Raw genomic sequence first — 12,221 nt, 5'->3', positions numbered from 1 at the left:
ACATAACAGTGTTCCACTGCAAGTGTACAGTCAAATTATTAGACCAAGAGCTACAGTTATCTGTCAGCTCCACAGCCTGTAACTCAGTCATTTCATTCCAGGCACAAATTTCTCCTCAGTGCCTTTCCTCCTGTCTCCACTCCAACACTCCCTCCTGCCCCCTCCCACACACACTATCAGTACAGCAAGACACTGAGACTTGCATGAAAATAACCTGAGGCACTTGCAATTCCTCCCAAGTCTAGATTTTCCTTGACATTTGCGTTACCGAGCTGATGAGCCTTCTTGAAGATGGCAACAAACATGTTTCTACCAACAGTTGCACTGTTTTCTGTAAGTTAAATTGCCTTATAAGAATTATAGAGTAAGTGTCTCCCTGTGTTCACAACGCTTTTGTTCAGCAGCTCTAATGAAGGTTCTGCTGGCTCTACGCTATTCCCCACAGGTGTCTCACCTGCTTTGAAGACCTCCCACAACTGAGACTCTACAGCCTCCAACGCAATTTATTCCAGCCCTCCACCATTCTGTTATACACTTCCTGCTGCATAATCCCAACCTTTCTTGATGCCATCTGAATGAGCTACACGTGGCTCTATTCACCCAGCCTCTCTGCATCAGCACTTCACTCCTAGGCCATTATCTCTCTTCAATCTTCTCCCTCTTAGGCAAATCATTACCAGAGCTTTAGGATTTCCTTTCCCCTCATTGAGAACATTTTCCAGATCCTGTTCTTTCTGTTTGCCGCTGGCCTCTACTGTTGGGGATTTTTTCTTCCAATTCCCAAGCCAAAGAGGTAACTCAGAACTGAAACTTTACAAATGCTGTGTAAAAAGAAAAAACTAACTTTGAGTATACTTTTAGATTTAAATCCCACTATGACATTTGCCTTTCCCATAGACGTTCCAATAACATGCAGAGGGGATCGCTTGTGGGGATCTACAAAAATCAGTTACAGAAAGCACCGACAGACATTTTTTTCATTCTCTTTCATAACTATGCAGAGATATGATTTGTATGGTTGTGACAGACCTGCTTTTAATGTACTTTCAGTATTCAAAGAGACTCAACCAAATAAGCGTTATTGTTAGCAAGTGCGATTTAAGAAGCATCCTTTCTGTCCTCCTGCCTTTGTATCGACCCTAAAGGACTGGAAAACATTGTCACTACATAGCTCAATGTTCTGTCTCAGGTGTCTTTTTACAAGTATTATATACACTCAAAAAGAACTATAAAGTCTTCCTAGTCTAAAACTTCCTCTAATTGCATATACTGGAGCTTAATTAACATTTAGCAATAGCAATGAATTAAGTAAAGGCCCACTTACACAGTATTTCATCCAAGTACGTTTAAGAGCAAAACTGCATAGCAGAGGAGATACATTTGGGCTTTCCTGAGAGACTTGGTTTGGCTAATTGGAGAACGGGAAAGCTTCTCAAACGCATTCAGAGGTCTGCAGAGCTACGACCATAGATTTATCCATAGAGAGCACAGTGCATAAAGCTGCAACCATCTTCCAAATGTGTGCAGAAGGAAGGACTCCCGTGCTCCACCACAGCAGGAGAATGGAATGGTTCCTTCTACATGGGAGACCTGGAGCTGCTGCCGCCCTTATGAACAACCTCTCCCATTCTTCAAACTTTTAAAGCCATCTCAGTCAAACAAAAAGGGACGAGATCTTGCCAGGCTCAATGAAGAAGTAAGCAAAGTTGTAACCTCGACATTTTATTCACCTCTTCCTCACTACTCCAGTACACTTCTTTAAGATCCATTATATAAACTATGCTCCCACCACAAATGCCAGGACTCTGAAGCCACATTCCTCCCTTTTTATTCCTCCGTAACCTTTCAGTAACTCCTTCCCTTAAAAATAAAACTTTGCCTTTTATCCAAGATCAAAATCAACCGACACCTTGGCTGCCAGACAAGCTGTTAGTCTGCTCCTTCTCTGGCCAACCTGATGCCTGCAAATACCCCTGAACAGGAAATGAAGCAAGTTCCTGGTTCCCTAGGAAATCATGATTTTCCAGGAACTGGAATTTCTTTGAGAACTGCTTTCAAAGTGCTGAGAGCAAAACTTGGTACCTCCAAAGACCCATTGAGATGTACAAATCTGACTTCCAATGGCTGCCATTAAGGTGATCTTCAGAACTGCACTGAGGAACAGCCCACAAGGTGTACAATCACTCCTCAGACCACAGGATGCATCTGAGGATACATTCCTCAGCCTGAACAAACAAAAATGTATTTAAAGAAACAACCTGAAAGTCACCCACCTCCTCAAACACCTCTGTCCAAAAAAAGAATTTTTTTTCATTTTTAATTTCTAAACAATAGAAATAAAATTCACCTCAAAAGAGGGGAACGCTGACTTGAAGCATTCTGAAGAACAATGGATAGATGATACAATAAATTAAATACCCCTAACTTTGCGGGTACTGGTATAAAGAGCCAGTTCTTAAGATTTACTGCCTCTCTCCAAAGTACTATGTCATTTTCAGGTGAGTTTCCTTTTGTAACATTCCTTTTCCTTCCCATGGACTGGTTCATTTCCTGCCTCTCCACCTGGCTGGCTGCAGCTGTTTAGCATGAGAATGCCAGGAAAAGCCTATCCCCTTTGTTTTAAGATTTGCAACCTTTAGGGCGCTTGAATTACTTGAGAAAAATTATGGAAGAAAATCAGTTTCTTTAAAATTCAACCATTACTTTGCTTACTGATTTTTCAATGATAAAAGTAAGTAAAAAGGAAAATAAATCTGAGTACGTCCAGCTAGAGAGCCAGGGAGCAGTGAGGTGGTCCTGCTTCTTTGATGGTGGGTGACAGGGCCTCTGGGAAGATACCACAGAGTCTTAAACGTAAGAGGGGAGACTCTGAATATACTTACTGCATGGCTTCCACTGATCTCTTCAGTGACAACATCCATCAGTATCTCACTGAAACTTAAGGTGCAGATTATAAACCAGGACTGGTCTGTCTGTGCTCACGCTCTGTTCAAAGCATGTGTGCATCACTTCCTACGTCCCTCTTTCTTTGGAAATGCATCTCCTGAAATAAGAGCTTCCTCTGAACAGCAGGAAGGAAACAGCACAGGTTCTAGCCAAAGGAAGACACCCCTTTGCCTGGTCCAGGGTCTTCCTTCTCCCAGTCAGCCTTTCACTCCAGCTCATCTGCTGACACATTCCAGCGAGGCACTCGCTGGGCTAATGATGTCAAAACACGAGCCAGCCCACGAGAACTCCCTACCGGCAGGGAAAGACACAAGCAGGCCAAGAATCTGATGCTCCACCCATGAGAAATAGTTCAATTCTTGTAAACCTTTGGGGGCCTCCATATCCCGGCTGCTGAGATGGAAAGTCTATAGACGTATTCAAAGATTTTAAACGGCTGATCTGCAGAAAAAGAGGAAAACATCTGCAAGAGGTAGTGCGTGTGGGAGCTCTTGCCCTGTTGGCGGGGGCTGCAGAGACCATTCTGAAACACTGCTGTCTTACAGCAACTGTGGCTGCGAGGAAGGCTCGTGTGCAACGACGTAAGTATCGGCAAAAGAAATACCAAGGTTCAGAAGTAAATAAGCTGCTTCCGAAGGAATAATAAAGGCAGTTTTGTTTTACCACATGGAATTTTTGTCACTCCTCCTCAAGCACTGTATTTATCTATACCCATTCCAGGTGGAGAACTCCAGCCCTGTGAGGAAAAACAAACCAACCTCCCCTTCCAAGTATTCTGGCAAGTGGGGGAGCAGATAAACACACAGAAGAAAACATTTTTTCTCACTTTCTAAATATGCTTTATCTTGTAGCTTGGGCCTTGGGACAGCTGCAGACGGGGCACAGTATTCTCCAGAAGAAAGACCAAGCTGCCTATAAAATGGTGCTGAAATTAAAGGGTACTTTTTGGTGTAAAGCTAAGAAATTGTAAACACTCAAACCAGACTCGTTTTGGGGAGTTCAAACAGCTCAATGGAGACAAGAAAACAGAATTATCTGGCAGCTCCCAGACAGGTCTTATCTCCAAACCACTCAAAACTTATTCTGGTCTGTCAGGTACAAGAACAACGCAAGCTTTCCAGACCTGGCAATGACAAAAATTCCTCCTCCCTTTCCAATACTTTTCCAATTAAGATTCTCTACACACGAAGGCTTCCAACTATCATTTCTGGATCACAAGAATGGTCTTACATGGTCAATTTTTATTCTTCTTCTATTTCACCAGTAACCTTTAAAGAACTGACCAACTTTTCCACCTTGTTATTCACCCTCTGGCTCATCCCAATCTTCGCTGCTCAACCACAAGTCCAGTGACTCTATGCAACTGCTTTAACCATCTGTACGAGTCCTGTCTTTTCTACCGTATTAAATTTTAATTCCTGCCCTTTGCCTTCCAATCCCACACTGTCTCTACTTACAACACGTAACTCCACACTTTTGTTCAAACAACTACTCAGCTCAAGCTTCCCTCAGCAGCAAGTCTGTTTATTATTTAAGGAAATGGGAAAAAATCCACCTTTAGTGTTCATCTACCTACGGAATTCATGCTCTTGTGACTGTTCCTTTACCTTCCCTAAACTCTCCCTACAGTTTTTACCTCCACGTGTACTAGGTACAGCTGCGGACTGTTCACTCTTTTAAGGCAGAGACCTCTTCTCTTCGAAGAAAATCAGTGTTCTTTCAAATACTGTGAGAACAAGAGCATTGAGACACCACTTAGTGTCCAGCACAAGGTAATGTCTTGATTCTGGAAGAACAGTTCTGGGATAACCATACATAACAATTACTCTGTTATAGTTAGACAGTACAAATTCCCAGCTAGACACACAATTCCAGTACAAAATTCTGATAATCTGCTGTAAGTACTCCATTTCCAAAAACACGAGTAATGATGCCTAAATAACATCATGCTCATTCTGGAACAAAACGCCTACACTGGGAGTAATACCTGCCTAACGAGCATAAAAGCATATTAATTTTTTTTTTTAATTTCTGTATTGTTATGCCAAAAAATTTCATCGGGTAGAGAAGGCTGAAGTGATTCAATCAGAACTACAGTAGTATATATCCTACCATTACGCAAACATCAGCCTAATACAAAGATTATAAGCAGTTCATTAGTTATTCAACATATATTAGTAAAAGACTAAAGCTACTGATTATCTACTTTGGAAGCTAAGTATCTGAAAGAAAGACAAAAGCAATATGTTAATTCAACCACCAAACCTTCTTCAGGAAATGAGAACTACCACATCTCCAATCACAACTTGGTGTGGTTTGAAGCAGGCAGCAGGCGAGTAGGATATGCAGGAGGCCACTCCGACCACAACCAGCAACATCTATCACACTCACATAAAATATGAGCTCCTTTTCACTTATCCAAGGTCCCACGACTTGTTCCTGCCACAAAACTCAGGCAGGTTCCTGCTTCCAGAAATGTAACTTTCATAATAGGCAGCGTTTTGGTTTCTTAGGATAAAGGCCTCATTTACCACCCACAGTACCAATAAGGTCACACTAGTCCTGATATAAATATTTTTGTGAAGAATAAGGTGTTTTACAGTTAAAATATAGATCAACCAATCCGATATAGCAATATTATACACTGTATCTATCTGCCTTAAAAAAAAAAAAAGGAAAATCCAAAAAATCCGATTTGTCTCCATGCACAAGCCTCAATGAGTAAGAGAAAGCCGAATCTGTGCTTTAGTTTTCTAAGAGAACATTCCAGTAATTTTCTTTCTCTCTCTTCTCCCTCAAAAAAGCTTTGGAGGATAAGCGTTACCCCCATATTACAAGTATTAAAATTTTCACCTTTTTTTTTCCTCAATGCAGTAACCTCACTGTTGACAGTTTCAGAAGAATTTCACAATTTATTCTTTACTAGCCCAAAAAAGTTTTCAAGGGGCATTTCACCCAATCTTAGAATATCTGGGGTTGACGGGGTCCTCTGGAACTCCAACCTCTCTGCACAAAGCAGGGACAGCTACAGCAGGACCTTGAGAACACTGTCCAGCCAGGTTTTGAGTGTTTCCAAAGACGGAATTCCAAATTATACACAAAAGTATTATTTTAGAATAATTGCTAAACTATTTACAAAATAATATAAAATTATTTAACTGACCCAATTCCTCCACTCATTCTAGTTTTATTCATCTAGTTCCAGAATACTACAGAAACCAGTTAATCCACACACTGGCTACAAGAGTTGTTTTAAACCAATAAATGCTGAAAACAAACAAGCAATAAAGCCATTGAAGTCAATGCATTACCAGGTGTATTCTGTTGATTTGCATACAGGTGCAGTTTGGTTGTAATGGTTCGCAGTATTTTTAATTTTTCAATTCAGGAGTGTCTTCCATACAAATCCTGAAGTTCAAAATCACATATGCCAGGAATTAAATCAATGGTAGCAAATTCCATTTGGGGTGACAGAAGATGGAAGTCAAGGAAAAAAGATCAGGAAGATACAGAGTGGCACTTGCATGATGTTCACGGTGTATTGCTGGAACCTGGCACAGAGACAGACTCACAGCGTGCCTGTACGCACCGTGTTTTTTCCTGATAAACAAAACAATTTGGGAGCCCCCAGAGGATGATACTTATCTCCAGGTACACAATGCAGATGCAACTGCAGCCAGACTAAAGATTGAGCATTTACGTTGCTTTATTTGCTGCTAATTCATACAGGCAAAACTTTTTTCCAATGGGTTTGCCCATGGATTCAAGCTTTGAGCCTTAGGAATGCAAGACCTCTGCAGAGGAGTCTCTTATTCAGAATGGTACGTGAGAGATGGCAAAGTCCTGCTTGTGCTCATCCCTTAGCTGGGTTTGGCCATTAGGGATCACCAAGCTGTGCCAAGCCAACAAGTACCATATCCCCTTAAGGCGACAGACCTGTTTTACAACCTGTTTTAAGCCTGTTACCAGCATCTTCAAAACACACCCATCTCTACAACTGATCATAAAAGAGCAGGTAATTGTCTTTGTCCTCTTTTCTACTATATCCTGCACCTTCTTATCTGATCTGTTAAAGGATAAACCCTTTCCCCGTGCAATGGGTATAATTAAGTTCTTGACCATGTCTGTTTGTTCTCTTAAGCAAATTGCCACAGGGGTTTTTTGACAGAAGCCTCATCTTGCAGTCTAACTCACCCATTTTGGAAAAAAATAAGAAAGTTCAAAAATGGAGATCTCAAGCTCGCTCTGGGCAGGAGAACACAGGAAGGGAAAGAGAAGGTGTATCTTCTGAAGCCTGTCCATTTTTCCTCTTCTCACACCACCACTGAACCACCTCTAGCACAGTTTAAATAAGAACACATGCAACTGGTCCAAAACTCACTATTATCAGCCTTTGGCTAGCAAAAAGAACAAGGATACTTTGACACACGGGCAAGGCATCTCCTTTCCCACAACGCATGGAGCTCAGCAGATTATCCACAGCTGGCCAAATGAAAACTACCTGTACTTATGAACTTGAAGTTTTGGGCCTAGCAACCTCCTGAATTTCTCCTAAAATGGATATGAATTAATGAAAAGCAGGTAAATCCCCGTATCATTCTTTTTGCACTTGACTTAAAAATTAATTATAAAAATGGCTTATTTCTGTACTTCTATATGTAAAATGGACTGGGACAATACCACATATTTTGAATGTACAACAATAATGCATATGATTTTGAGATTCCAAATTGAATGCAAACTTGAATCACATGCTTCCTGCCCATTTCCTTTAATGCAGGGTTTTTTTTTTTCCAGTGGATGGCAATTCTTGCTCAAAACCAGCGTGAAGCAGCTGCAGAGAATCTCGGTGAGAACACCCCAAGTCTGGCAGGGCCAGCCTGTGCAACACTGGCAACAAACAGGCCCTAAAACGTTAGGGTCAAGCTTTGTTTTGGTTTCATTTAAACATACATTCCCAGCAATCTGTACGCGTATTTGTATTTTAACACACATTCATACCTCTAAGAAAACCAAAAGTAGTTAATCCATGCAAAAGAGGCTTGGAACTTGATAAATCATTACCCTTATTCTCAAGATCAAATACCTGAGACAAGCCTCAGTGCAAAAAGAGATCATGATTGCTGACACCGAGGACCAACCCTCCAGCATTAAGCAGCATTTTCTGCTGGAGAGCTGGCCTACGTGCAAAAGCAAAATCTCCTGCTGAAGAGCATTTACAAATATTATTAGACTATAAAAACAAAACTCACCAAGGATATTGCGGACTCCAGCATCTATTCAGGTTTCTCATCTTACAGCCCACAAAAAATCCCTGCAAATTCAAAGCCTCCTTTTCTAAAAATAAAAATTCATACTACAGATCGTGTTCAAAAATCCAGACAAAACAGATACATTGAATTTTGTGACAATTCAAGAAATTACAATTTTAAAACTGCTTACTATTCTGGTAGAGAGAAAAAATATATCGAAGAGGTGCTCTCATGTAACATGAATTTTAGCTGACACTTGGAAACGAACATGCATCATCAGCATCAATAGATACTATTCCTATCATGCAACAAGAATTCATGTTTGCAAGCATAATTTTGCTACGGATGTCTATAGTCAAATATAGAACCTCTGCATCCAAATTATGAAAAATACGAACCCAAATCAGCACAGTAATCTGTTAGGCACATCAGCTATTTACTGCCCTATCAAATCTGAAAAACAACACACTGTAGCTGTATTAAAAACCACAAAACCATAATTTCAGGCTACACACCGGCATGCTATTTTCACTTTTCTACAATTAGTATCTAAATACCTTACGTAACCTACTGCAGTCAGAAAGGAGAAGGTTCCCTTGTATTGTCACTCTCTGATGCAGGCACCCTGCCTATCATCAGCCACCACACAACTTACCCAATATCCACAACCTCTCAAGGCTTTTAAGACTGTCTACTTTATTCTGCTGAGCACAGAGGAAAAGACCCTCACTGCACCCTAGGACAGAACATTTTTAGTGTTCTGCCTCCATGTTTATCTTGATTGTAGATTCCCAAGCCAGCTAACACAGCCGGGACTGGTCAGATTTCTCAAAAATCATACTGGATGAGATTCTGGAGTTGCTGATTTCCTGTTATAGGAAGTAACAGTTCTAGCAAAAGAATCCCCAAGGCAAAATGTTTAGTGTTCCAATGTGCAAGCTCTAACAGCCTTTGTTCTTCCCTTTGCTATATTCATTATTGCTTTCTCCTCTTTCCCCCTCGCCCTCTCTCTGAATCCTTCAGCTTTCTCTATAAGATACAAATGCCAGCTCAAATCTAAGGACACATTTATTTTTTAGATGAGGGGGGAAAAAAAATCCTATCCATTATCCATTGCTTTGAGTTAAAAGTAGTCATCCCTCAGGAGCTGATGCACTGCCCATCCGGTTCCCTATTCTTATTTCATTACTGCACAATATTATAATTCATGCCACTAATAACCCACTGGAGCTCCATCAAACCTCTAAAATACATCTTTTCACTTGGCTGTTGCAAAATCCTCCCTGGGTTACAACAGTTTAAGAAACACCATCCATACTATTTATTTTGTATGTTTTTTTTTTTTCCATGTAGGCTATATTAAGTACATGCTTAACACTGAAGACCTTAATTCAGAATTAAGTATTGGTTTACTCAGATACGTCCAAACGAGCAACCTTTAAATAATCAGGCAGCAAATTCTGAATGTGCAATGCTGTAATACAACACAGAACCGTTCACTGCCATGTGGCTCACAATTTATGATTGTCACTCAGAGGCCTATTCTGTATCACTGCATTGTGAAAATACGTATATCTGGCTATAAGATATTTCAATGATAATACTGTATTTAGATAAGATATCCGTAAGTCTTTACAAATAATAGCTTTAATCCTATTAAAACTGGAGGATGTTAATAGCATTTCTTTAGTAACACTTAAACAATTGTCTCCTTACTAACGTGCCAAGTGTGCAGTCAGGAGCCAGATTTACTTTTCACATACATGTACCTTCATGCTATTGTTATATTCATACCCAAAACACCACATCTCACCTTGTGAACCTTGACCTTTGAAAGATTTTTTTAGCCAGTGCTCAGTTACTGCCACAGACGCATTACCTCTGCAAATATGAAAGGGTTAAAGGCAGCCCCAATCAATAGGCCTACAAGGAAGAAAAAAAAAAGAAAAAAGGGAAAACGGGTATGCCTTACAGCATCTTTGCAATGCTTTTATGCACAATTCTACAACAATATTGTTTCCTTTTGGCCTTAGAGAAAGGCACGGCACCCCCCCCCCAACACTTAACGTCTCCTAAAGAAGAAAACCACAAGACAGCACCCTGTAAATAAAACAGCATGCAAAGCAGCATTCTTCAGTCACAAGCATAACTACAATTACAAATCATTCAATCAATTTTATTTAGTTTAGTTTTAAAATAGACTGCATAACCAGTGTCCCACCCTTGCAAAGCAAAAATATTTTAATAAGGGTCATAAATCTCAGCTCTTGCCCATTCTTTAAGCATAAAAAGGCACAAAAAGCCAAAGTAATCTCAGTTACTGCAAATATGTACATTTATATACAGAATCCTTTATGACTATATTAGCCACATACCAGTGCTGTGTGTCTAAAGTGTGCATTCACATACTGTTTTGGGATGGTATCTTTCTGCAAGCTCCTCTGCTTTTGGCTGCCATGAAGGGAGGAAGCTATCCCACTGTAGTAGCTCAGTGACTGCATTGTGTTCAGGAGCTGATCTGCCTCAAACCAGTTCCAGCCGGTTCTGGTCACCCTACATAAAAAGCTATGGCAACCCTCGCTGAGTTGCCAACAAGTCCCTGGAAATCGCAGGGGCTGTTTTTTTTTTTTTTTTCCTCAGTGTCGGTGGGGCCGGCGGCGGCCCTGTGCCCCCTGCTCCCCTCCTGCCCGGCCCCACGCAGCCCCCTTGCTCCCCACGGCCGCCCCCACACACCCCCTTCCTCGCCCCCCCCACTTACCTCCCACAACCTGGCTGAAAGCTGGGAGTGTGTGCGTGCCTGTCTGTAGCTAACAAAGAGACCGCAATAAAAATCCTCACAGGATCTCTCTTGCAGCACCAGGCAGGCTCGGCCACAGCCCTGGGAGACAGCCTGCTCACCACGGGCTGCTCCCCCCGTCTCTGCCCCCCACCGCACACGGGGGTGGCTGCTCACCGCCGCCACACCGGCCTCCTCGTGCCCGTGGCCGTGGGGTGGCCCATCCGGCTCTGCTCTCGGCCGCCTTCCCCGCTGCCTCCGGGGCCGCCCGGGTGGCATTCCTCTCCCCTCTGCCACCAACGCTGCCCACCCGCGCCTCCCTCTCCTCAAGAAATCCATTTCCGCAGCAGCCAGATGCCTGCAAAATAGTTCCTCGGCCCCCTCCTCGCAGCACCGAGCTGGCTGCTGAGATGATCTATTTTTTTTTTCCTCTTAATCTTTTTTCTTTTTTTTTTTTTTGGTGCTATTCAGCCATCCTTGAGGCACTGAAAGGCAGCAGGCTGCAGCCCCCCCACGGGGGAGGCCCGGGCACCCCACAAAGATGGCTGCTGGGCACAGCCTGCCCCTCGGCCCCACACCTGGCTGCGGGGAGACTCCTCGCCGAGGTCACGGCTCCCCTCGGTGCCACCGTCCCTCCAGAGAGCCCTGCACCCGCCTACGCCCAGGGCAGCCTTGCTCCCGGCCCGCTCCCCCTCTCTTCCCTGCCACCCGGGGCCTTCCTGCTGCGGGGCCCACGGTCGCCCCGAGCCCAGCAACCGGTCGCCCCGCTCCTCCTGCGGCTACTCACCCTGCGCTGGTCAAACCAGCCACTACCTCCGCCTACGCGCCAAGCCCCATCCTCTGCGGGCTCTGCCGTGAGATGGCTCCTCGGCACGGCTCCCCTCCCGGCCGCTGCCAGGCCGGGCCCCGCCGGCCGGCCCCGGGCTCTGCACCTGCAACTGCGAGCAGAGGTCTCGGGCACAACCCCTCGCCCCCCCTTCCCCGCCGAGACGGCTCTGGCCGCGCATCCCTCATCCCCACCCCGCTCTGGACAAAACAACCATGTTCCTCCGCTGCCTCAGCCCCGTCTCCTCGGCACGGGCGGCCGCCGCCGGCCCTCCCTCAGCCCTGGCGGGCCAGCTCCCGCCTCTGCCGGACACCTCGCCGCCGGGCCGCGGCCCCCTCCCCTCAGCGCAGCTCCCCCCCCCACCCCCGCGCCGGGCCCGGGGTCGGCCCTACCGAGCGGGCCTTGCCGAGCCCCGGGCGGG

At 43.9% G+C, this 12,221-nt stretch overlaps 1 protein-coding gene across 11 annotated transcripts in view; it reads right to left on the bottom strand.

Moving 5' to 3' along the window:
* Positions 1–11,932, bottom strand: part of ZNF532 (zinc finger protein 532) — a 36,224-nt gene extending 24,292 nt beyond the window's left edge. The window contains exons 1-4 of one of the 11 annotated variants that reach the window (XM_014961671.1): positions 11,762–11,932; positions 10,574–10,763; positions 10,012–10,121; positions 8,199–8,283 (exon numbers count right to left, since the gene is read on the bottom strand). The gene's annotated coding sequence lies outside the window, so the exon portion shown is untranslated. Of the gene's footprint in view, positions 1–677; positions 1,452–6,257; positions 6,372–8,198; positions 8,284–10,011; positions 10,539–10,573; positions 10,839–10,956; positions 11,727–11,761 lie in introns of those variants that run through there. The other 10 variants (XM_014961665.1, XM_014961669.1, XM_014961667.1 and 7 more) reach the window with 10 other exon arrangements.
* Positions 11,933–12,221: the final 289 nt, after the last annotated feature.

This window comes from Calidris pugnax, unplaced genomic scaffold (genome assembly GCF_001431845.1).
Source record: "Calidris pugnax isolate Ruff unplaced genomic scaffold, ASM143184v1 scaffold795, whole genome shotgun sequence".
In the NCBI taxonomy this organism is placed as follows: domain Eukaryota; kingdom Metazoa; phylum Chordata; class Aves; order Charadriiformes; family Scolopacidae; genus Calidris; species Calidris pugnax.
The sequence above is the reverse complement of the archived record's forward strand: the minus strand, read 5'-3'. Positions and strand labels throughout refer to the sequence as shown.